Source organism: Cygnus olor, chromosome 5 (genome assembly GCF_009769625.2).
Source record: "Cygnus olor isolate bCygOlo1 chromosome 5, bCygOlo1.pri.v2, whole genome shotgun sequence".
In the NCBI taxonomy this organism is placed as follows: domain Eukaryota; kingdom Metazoa; phylum Chordata; class Aves; order Anseriformes; family Anatidae; genus Cygnus; species Cygnus olor.
Window position 1 is genome coordinate 54,753,775 of NC_049173.1, and position 10,523 is coordinate 54,764,297.

Sequence of the window (10,523 nt, forward strand, 5' to 3'; positions counted from 1 at the left end):
TTATAGGTTTGTGGGACAATTCAGGTTAGAATGACCTCAGATCTCTGGTCCAACCCCCTGCTCAAAGCAAGGTTAGCTTGTAAGATCAGACCAAGTTTCTCAGGGCTTTATCCAGTTGGAGATTTTCTTATCCTGCCAGCTTCTGTATGGAGCCACTAGATCATCCATGAACTCAGCTGCTTCTGTTTCCATTACAATCTAAAACCTGTAGAAGCCTCTAGTCATTTTAAGCAGAATTAATATCCCCAAATCCAACACCCCATAACAATCTTCTCAAAAACTGGTGCAGATGTTACTACTGGGACACAAGGATTTTTTTTTCATCTTAATTTCTTTCTGTAACCACAAGATTGTCCAGGGACCTTCCCAGTAACTTCTTTTTCCCTGCAAGGAAAATCAGGTAGAGGGTACAAACTGTTAATGAGCCTGTGGGAAACAAGCCAGCAGCCTTTTCAAGACATTGCAGTACTGCGCATTTCAGGACAGAGTTAGGGTAAGGAAATAAGGGCTGCCTTCTCAGCTTCTTGTTTTGGATACTGAAAGTCCTCCTCTCTTATGCTGCTTAGATAAGAACTTTCCTCTCTCCTGTAGCCATAAATTAAAATCTGCAGAAAGTTGTTTTTCTCAGGCATTCATGAGTGCCCTCCTAACCCATACCAGGCATCCTCATACTGACTGGCTTTCACTGTCCCCAAGAGGAAGGGATCAGTTTCCTGTCTTCTGAGCCAGTGTGAAAAGACCGACCTTCTGCAGAAGGTTTCAGTTTTCTCTCCAGTGCTGGTCTTACAGCTCCCAGCTGGGTAAGGCTTTGTGTTATTGCAATCTTTATTGACAAGTCGAAAAGAGAAAACTCTCTCGGTGCAGACCCCCACATTACCACCAAACCTGTATTCAGAGCTCAGTTAAAGCATTCACGATGACCTGATTCCAGTTGTCCAGAGCAGAGTAGCTAGTCATATTTTTAAAAAGATATCGCAGCACCTGTCATCATCCCACTGGAGTTTATATGAACTTTTCCAACCATAGCTGATTTATTTCAGAATAATTCCTTTGTGCTGCTGTCGTGCCATTATTCTGCTCTTCCAGTTCAGCCATTTAATGTGTGTAGAAAACTCTGGTAACCTGTTTATTATGCAGACAGAGCAGATATCTACAAGCCAATTGTGGAGAGTAGCTAGTTTGAATCTGTATTCAAATACTCAAATAAGCGTATGTTTATTCAGATTTCTCTTTAAAGTTCAGACTCTGAAAGTTTCTCCTGTATTACATATGCACGGTGTTGATATAATCTGGAGTTCTGAGTTCTTGTAATATTGCTACTAGATATTAGACTAGCGTTGTTTTAGCACCACTTCTTCCTCAAAGGAAAATTAATCATTTACTAAACTAGAATGCTAACAAGAATGATTGTCTTGTTATGCATATGCTGATTTGTTTAAATTTTTCAGCCTCCTAGGTCCCTTTTGAAAACAAGCTTAGCCAACCAAACTTAACAAGCTTTTACTTGAGTGTGTGTAAATGTTAAATAAACAAAGTATTTTTGCTGCTTATGCTTGCAGTATTCAGCTTCATTAAACATGTTTGTATGCAGTTTGTAACCTTTTACAGTGTAACAGGCTGAATGACTAACTTGTAAGACAGATTCAGTTCAAATAGAAGAAGACACGGAAAATGTGCTTTGGACAAGTTGTTTGGATGTAGATCTCCCTAGGCACTCTCAGGGTTCCCTGTTCAAGCAAAATAAAGATTTCTGTCACGGAAACCATGAGGTGTATGCCAGGTCAGGCTGGCTTCTCAGAGATGGACTGAAGCTGGCTGGTTTCCCTTTCCAGGGAATAACAATTAATAAGCTTTTTGCACTGTGAAGTTGTCCATGGTTAAAGGTGCCCCTACAGCCAAGCACGAATCCTCCGGTAACAATGCAGTCATGGGCCCAGGCTGGCGTGGTGTGAGGTTTGTGCATCCCACTTCCTTTGACAGCCTGAGAAAGGGTTTGTTTCCAATTAGGCGGCTGGGCCAGGCTTCAGAGGCCAAGGACGTATTAACAGCAGAGAGAATTTTAAGAATGCCACCACATCTGGCAGATGCTCAGGGAAGACCTTGAGAGCACAGGCAAAAAACTGATGCCTGCTTTTAGCCTCACTTGCCAAAGTAAGGATTAAACAAATGTGAGCAAATTGCATAATCTCACCTTTGTTTTATTCCAAAGCACACTGGCCAATATCAAGATTTTGAAGTCCTTAGGCACAGTAAGTACTTGCTTATTCTGAGAATAATGCCATCGATACCGATGGAATTACAGCGTAGCGAGATGCCACTTACTAGGAAATTCTGATATCCTGAAAGAACATATTTGCTGGTTAAAGGAACAAGCAAGTTGCTTCTGCAGTATGGGAGTTGTGGTAAATCTTAGGGCAGTGGCTCACAGTGATCCTAACAAATCCTTGCAAAGATTGTAATAATGACAGACCACAAAAAATGCCAACTGCCCATGCATACAAGCCATGCATCACATTATTTACTTTAAGGAGATGTTTTGTAGTCATGGAAGTCAAGTGACAACTCTGACAATAACAAAAAATGCTGGCTAGCAATGCAGTAATTGATCAAGAGGGTTGTCTTAAAATGTTTCCAATGTAAATACAAGGCACTGTGAAACACAGTCTCAGTTCAGAAAAAAAATACTGTAGAAGCATGGTTTTATGGTATGTTATGACATCTAAGCATCTGTCCTTATGAGCTATACTGGGGAATCTACATAAGTACTTCTTCCCAAGGAGGTCAGGGTACCCGCTTTCTAATGAGTGTAGGGTGGCCATAAGTCTTAGTGAACAGCTGCCCCTTCTCTTTCAAATCTCCCATTTAATTTTAGCATTTGAACTTTCTCTTCTGTCTGATGGTTTTCAGATCACAGAAGCAGTAAATTGGTGAAGCAGCTTCTAAGATGTTAGATACCGATCTTGCTCCGTTAATAAATGAGCAGTTGACTTCATTTTGTATAAATAAATCTTTATTAGTTAAAAAAAAAACACACTTCTGGAGAAAAGAAAAAAGAAAAGAATACAACAAAGAATGACAGCATCTGGCTGTCACAGAGTAAATCTATTAGCTATCTAAAGAGTTAATCTTTCAAAGACTAAACCTAATAATATTGGATTTCACAGAGGTAAATAGATTCTCAAAAGCAACAACTCTTCTTAATGTACATGCATTATACAATACCATTTTAAAAATGCAAAATAAGACATTTTTAAGAATTAATTGCTGTAAATCGGAAATGATATGAACATTCAATTTGATTAGCTATAGCCAAAAGCTAAAAGATATGTAACAGAGCCTGAAAATTAATGAAAGCCTTGCTATTTTAGTTTAACATCCCTGTTTTTTTGCTCTCTAAACACCCCTACCATTGCAGCCATCAGTTTCATAATGATGTTTTACCAGACCTTGAAGCAGACGTACAGACAAATGAACTCAAAATTGTTCTGAAAAGTCTGTGAAAACACCTCAGGAAAAGTTGACTCTTACAGTCTAAGGATCAAAGCTGAATTATCTAAAGTTAAATTATTTAAATTCCTTAGATGATGAATTGCATGTAGCTGTTTATGAATGTTTTGTTTTCTAATTAGGAAACTTACTTTTTACTTATTCTAAAATGCTAGTCTTTTAAGAGTATGAATACTACTCAGCATTTTTAGGCATCTTTTACTGTTTTATAACTGAACTTTCAGTGACATTTTGTAGTGTCAGAAAATATGCACTTACAAAGGAAGCCTCATATTTCACACATGTATGGTGAGCAGTGCAATTACGGCATCGTAGTTTTCATCTAATTTAAATTAGTGTTGTATCGCAGTGGTAATTAAAAATGCACTGGGCCAGATCCTACTGTCCTTGCGGAGCCCACAACCCCAAAGCATGTTCAGTGTTATTAGTTTGCTCTTAATTATTGTGGACTTGGAAGTTTCAGCGAAGACCAAGGGCTTATTTTGTTAGAATTCATATGGAGTTTGTGGTAAAAGACAATCTTTGATTTACTGCATTTACAGTGCAAATCCCCATGATAGGCATTTAGCTTTATCCTGTGGGACCCAGTGTTCTTCACCAGTAACTGGTGTGGGTTTAGGAGACAGAAATCTGACAGACTTGGGAGCCCCAAGTCTCAGGCTGGCACTCCTACCACAGCAACATTTCATTTCTGTGAACATACTAGTTGGCTTCTTAACGGCAATTGGGATTTGAATGGCACTCTGTCTGAACCAAAGGTGTGCATTTAAAAAGTGTTGTTACTGATTTATACAGGACAATGACTGTTAGCTGTTGTTTTATAAGGATTCTTAAATAAGGAAATGACTACTTTGTTAATGCCCAGTGAAGTCATGAAATTGCTCCGGGTTTCAGTTCTCATCCCTGACATGAGAACTTGGGCTTTGATCACTATCTTTTTAGAGTCCAAGTCTGTAATTTAACAAGATTACTTTCACCTATCTAGCAGGCTGCAACACATCAGAAGGGTAAGCACCAACAAGAAGGGGAATAGCCTGTGGTTAAGATGCTGATGTTAGTTTAGAGAGCCGATTTTGGCAAACTCCTTTCATCAGTTCTGCGCCACAGCTTTCTGCTTCTAAAATAGAGATTAAAATGTGTTTTTTCTTTTTCCTCTTGTCTTTGCCTGTCTAGGTTGTAAGCGTTGGTGAGAGTACATATGTGCAACATCTTGTGTGTTACTGCTTCTTGTGCAGCTGCAACATTTAATCAATACAAACATGCCTTGTGCTCCTTTGATTCATAAAACGCTGAATGTCTCACTAATCTGAGCCAGAAAGGAACATATATTTGCAGATGACCTTTAACTGGAAAGCATGGAAGATCACTGTACTTGCTTTTCAGTTGAGGAGTACAAAACCAGTAATGCAAATGTTCAGTTTCTTGGCATGCAAATCGACAGACGAGGTGGTGGCACACCTGCCTTTTCAGCGCTCAACACATCATGCGTGCAGAGGAAGAAAATAAAGAGGGTTATACTTCTGTAGTTCTCGACACTCAAGGATTCTTTCAAAGAGAAAATCCATCACTTTGAAGAATTCACAGAAGAAACCCTCCGCAGCAACCAAAGCTGCAGGCAAGCAAGCGAAAGGCAAAATAAAACTGCCGAGAAAAATAAATAAGGGCCTTTACAGAAGTCCTGCTGAAGTGAAATTTTCCTTTATCATGGACTAGCCTACTACAATCTCCTTTTCTCCACATATGTTAAAATATGTTCTAAAAGCAGCAATCTTGTGCAGAAGTGGAGTTCCTAATGCGTTATAAAACATCTCCTGTACTAAAACGCCACCGGAATTTCATGATTTGGCTTAATTTCTTGTTCCTGGGGCCTCCACAGGAACAAGTGCTCGGTGGGTGACCCCTCACAGACGTGCTGCGCTCCCACCCCGGCCCAGCCCTACAGCGCCATTTTGTGCCGCAGGGCGGCGCTGCGGGGCGGGGGCGGGGCCTCCTCGGCGCGGGGGCGGAGCCACCTCGCCCGGTGCGCGCCTCCCGCCCGTAGCGCGGCTCTCATTGACTCGTGCGGCCGCAGCCCCCGCCTGCCATTGGCCCGGCGGCCCCACGTGGGGGGCGAAGGGGCGGGAGGCCGGTTGCCCGGGTAACGGCAGGGCGAGTAGCGGCGGCGGCAGCGGCAGCGCCGGGCGGCGGAGCCCAGCCGAGCCGAGCGGAGCCGGGCGGCCCTCGCCCTGCGCTGCCCCGCGCCGGCACCGCCCAGCCCCAGCCCCAGGTACCGGCACCGGAGCGAAACTTTGTCCCGGCGGCCGCGGGGCTCCGGGGTACCGGGGGGGAGCGGGGGGTACCGGGGGGTGCAGGAGCCCCGCGGGCGGTCTGTGAAGAGCCCCGAGGGAGGCGCTGAGGGACGTTTGGGGGGCTTGGATGGGTGGGCAGGGAGTATCAGCCGCTACGTGCCCGATCAGCCTGCTCACAAACCGCTTATTTATTTGTTTTTTTTCTTTCCCCCTCCTCTTAGGTGTTGGTTTGGATGCGTACGAGAAGAGGATGACAGGCGTGCGCGGCTGGTTTTACATAATTAGCACCTGCTAGATTGGCAAAAGGCAATTATCGCCGGGAAGTGTTTACATTGATTTATGGGAGGAAGGCGGCCCAGGAGAGGGATGCTGATAATCTCAACGCAGTGGATTAAATGCACATTTACACCTTTATTGACGTATAAATTATCCGTGCCAGCAATGCACTGAAAAGGCTGCTGATGGAGCAATAATGTGGCACAAAGTACTGGGTTCGGATTCAGCTCCGTCATCCTTCTGTAAGGCATGGAAATGGAACCCCATGTCTGAGCTGAAATAGAAGATAGAGGCTCGCAGGGGGGCTGCCCGGTCAGATAATGAGCACTGATGGCAAACAGGAGCTGAGAAGGATGACAAAAAGCATGGACGAGGTCTGAAGGAGTCCGCTTGCTATTTTTTTTTTAGTTACTTTTAGATTTTTGTTGTTGTTCATGCTATGGATTTTTAGGGAAAGCTGAGAGAGGCCGGAGGAGTATGTGTAGCTGGGAAATGGAACCTGGCTCTGAATCCAGCCAACATCAGAAAAGAAAGCCCGTGACACATGGACTGGAAGATCAAAAAAGGGTAAGTGACAAAAGGCCTTTCTGCTTAAATTGTTGGATGAGATGCAAGTGGCGGAAGAGCTCCTTATAACTCTTCTGTCAACTGCAGTTGCTGTTCACTATGCCTAGCCCGCAGCAGATCTCTTCTCATTATATATTTAAAAAAAAAAAAAAGTTGTCTTTCTGTTCAGACTTTTTGCAATGTATGGAGCAAGGAGCTGAGGGGAATGGAAATGGCAATATGAGTAAAGTGAGGGAGATATCTCCAGAATGTTGGATAGTTGCTGATGAAGAGAACTGTGGTGTAAATGATGTACATTGACTCTTGCTAAGTCTGCTTAGATTGTTGATTTCTTGTAGCTTTAACTCTTACTGGTATCACTAGAGAGACTAAAAAATTGCTTTCTTGGGATTTGGCCAGTAAATTTGCTGAAAATGTGGCATAGTTGTCGGCGTCCTCATTGTCTTGATGATAATGGTATCATTTTTGTGTAGTTTCCAGACGTGACCAACTTGAAACAACACAAAATGCACAGTGGAACATACTTAATGTCAGCTGACAGATCCCATTTTGCGGAAGTGCTTTGTGGAAGCCTGGTGTGTCAAGGTGGCATTGTATTATTTAATGATAATTGATTGGTTCTGTGTATTAAGTTGACCTAAATGAAGTTGCCATCTCGGAAAAACGGTAGCTTGCAAACAACTGGGGCTTCAAAGTTGTTTTCTTGGCACCAGTCAGTCAAACAGACTGTAATACTTGACATGCTTCTACTGTATGTGTATCATTTGTATTGTTTTCCATGCGGATTTGTTTGTTGGTTTAAAACAATGAAAAGAACAACAACAGAAACCAGCGCTGTTACTTGGCTTTGTGTGAAGAGCTCCCTTTTCCTGTAGCTTTTGTACGTGATTTGTATTTCACTTGAAATAAGTTGGGGTGGGGGGTAAGAGGGACCAACAAATATTATTTTGCTGTTCAACAGTGCTCTCTAATTTTGGAGAGGAGAAGGCATGTGTCACAAATTCATCGAGTCTACTGAAGAGTCAGAGTGGATTCTCTGTCACCCCATTAGAAATCAAAGCAGCTTGGAAAACTTTCAGAAATCAGATAAAACATAGCTGTTTCCTCAGAAGAATAACGTTTAGGGAATACTTATTTGGGCAACCAACTAGAAGTCCAAAATAGATATTTTAATTGCATCAAGCACGATCTGTTACCTGATAAGCTGACATGGTCTTCCTTCTGCTTTTTCAAGGAAGCCTTTTGAAGCTGAAGAAAATCAATAAGGGCAGCAATAAAATCCTTCTATTGACTTTATTTCTGGAGGCCACTCATATTTTATTTTTTCTTCAGGCATACAGTAGCGTACTGTTTATCAAGTAGATGGGAAAAACATTTGGGACCTGAGACACCAAAGTAGACTCTGACTGTTTGGATGCACCAAAATTAATATGCCGTGATGTCTGCCTCTCCTTGCTGATAGGTATAGAAGCCTACATCTCCCATCTGCTCCTGGCTCAGGGTATTTGGTGCACATGTAGTATGGGGTCTCTGAAAGTATAATATAACCCCAAGTGAGGCTCAGTGGCAGCTGGGATAACATCAATTGGTCATGCTTTGCTGACATTCATTTTAACTTGAACTCTAGCCGTCATGGAGATTATTAAATTTATAATGATATATGTAAGATCCATTTTAATGACTCTTCATGCTTGGGTGATCTCTCTCACTTCTGTTTGCAAAACAAGTCTTAATAGAGTATTACATTTCATTTCCTATTGAATTTTCCAGGGAAAGGTTACTGAAGAGAGCTTCACTTAGACTTGTGTTTACTGGGAAAAATAATTTTGGAATAAAAGTGTTGACATGACGCAGTTGTTATGGTGAAGTTGAATAATAATATAAACTGTGATGTTCTTAAGCTTAAAATTCTTTGATTTCTTATTGGAAAAAAATGCGTATGTGATCCAGGGCCATTAGAAGTGTCTACTGATGATGAATTCTGTTACTGAAAAATGAGACTAGTACTGGAAGAAATAAGACCAAGCTCATTTTAAATCAGACAAATGCATATTTTTTTTTTTTATTAATGGTGTATTTTATGGCTATAAAGTCAGCCTTTCTTCAGTGTTTCTGAAGCGGTAAGCAATCAGTGTGTGTATATATGCCAATCAATGATGCATCTGTCATATCTTCCCCAAGTAAAGTGCTAGATTTGCATTTATGGTATAGAAAGAAAGGCATTGCTTGATTTGCTTTTTTCTTCCTGTAAACATATTTCTAGGTATCTACTTCATACCTCTATTGATCAAAGCGAGGCAAGGTTTAGTATTTGTGTTTATTGTTTAGTGGTACGAGGCTTGGCTTTTTGCAGTTTGGCTGGTCTGCAAGAACTAGAAATAGAGCTGGTATGGCACCACAGAAATCAGTAGAGGCAGGTTCTTTTCACTTCTCTCTGTATTAGCTTTCCAGCCAGACTTTAAAAGTACTCTACTATGATGTTCAGGGTAGCATGGCATCTAGCAGCGCAACTTAGGTTGGCTATAGTGAGAACTACAAAGCCAGATTGCTTGGAACTTGTAATATAGCCCTAAAAAATATGATCGGGTTAAACAACCGTGTAAGTGGTCCAACTGAAGGTAGTCGGATTACTAATGTGAATGAAGCAAGCGGTTTTTACGCCAATATGTGACCTTGGCAACAAAGTCTTTCAATGCAAGAGATGACATAGCTGATACTAGAGGCTTGTTGAATTTGTGTGTACGTTATTTAATGTTAGCAAAAACGGACAGTCAGTAACTTGACAGTTAGGTTTTTCTTTGCAGAAGAGACTTGAGGGCATCACTGTAAAGCAGGTGAAAGACATGGCTACAGTAATCTTGTCATATTTCAGCTGTCCTAGATCATGGAAGACTTTTCTTCCCTGTGTTCTGATTTAAATGCACTTTCTGTTGAGGAACAAGAGGAAATATTTCTTCAGTTGACTTCCAGCCTTCATTCCCAGCCTTTCTGATTGCCTGTTTGGATTAGTAGCTCTGCTACACTCGTGTTAGGTTAGCGGGACACAGTAAAGAAATCTGTTCATGTAGTGGTGACTGAAGTGTCTTCTGCTGTCATTTGGTGAACACTCTGTGATTGAACAATGGGGAAAGTATAATTGTGAAATGAACTTGTGCTTAGGAATGACCTAAATGTGCATTTTATACGCTTGTGTTTATGTTTGTGTTCTGTTGTCCAACTACACCTTGGGATCTAATGTAAAAATGAACAAAAAAAGGCAATATAAGCAAAGATTTAAATCTGCTTTCCTGGACTGGCAGTTTTTAGACAGGTCCATCCTCAGGCCTGTGGCACAGAAGGCAGCATGCAGGGATCACAGCTCGTGGGCGGGTGTTGTAGGCACCCACGGGTGGCAGTATCATCAGCAAGAAGGGGTCACCCGGCACTTGGAAGCGCCAGTCCAAATTGCCCAGAGATGCTGCCACAGATGCGTGCGAGGTCTGACACTGTACCTGGCTAAAGCTTTTTCATAGGGTGGGTCTTCTGTTTGGTTTTTGTTGAAACTATCTTCATGATGGGTATGACTGAAGCCATATGCCGTATTTTTCTCTTCGGTTTATGTTGCGTTTCCTTAGGTTATATTGATGTACTTTGGAGTTGCTTCAGGGTACTTTGCTGCTCCCTTCTATCAAAGTCATCTTAAAGAGCATAAGTGGTCTCGCGTGTATTGACCTTCTGTTACAAAGAACAAGTAGTGTTTAAGGTGGGGTAACGTAGGCTGAGTACCGTTTTGTTGGTGGGTGTTTGTGCCGAGACATTAAAGCGGTTGATTGCTACTGAGATGTCAAGCCAGTGTGAAAGTACTCAAGTATAACCCCTATAAACTGCAGCAAGCCTTAGCTTATG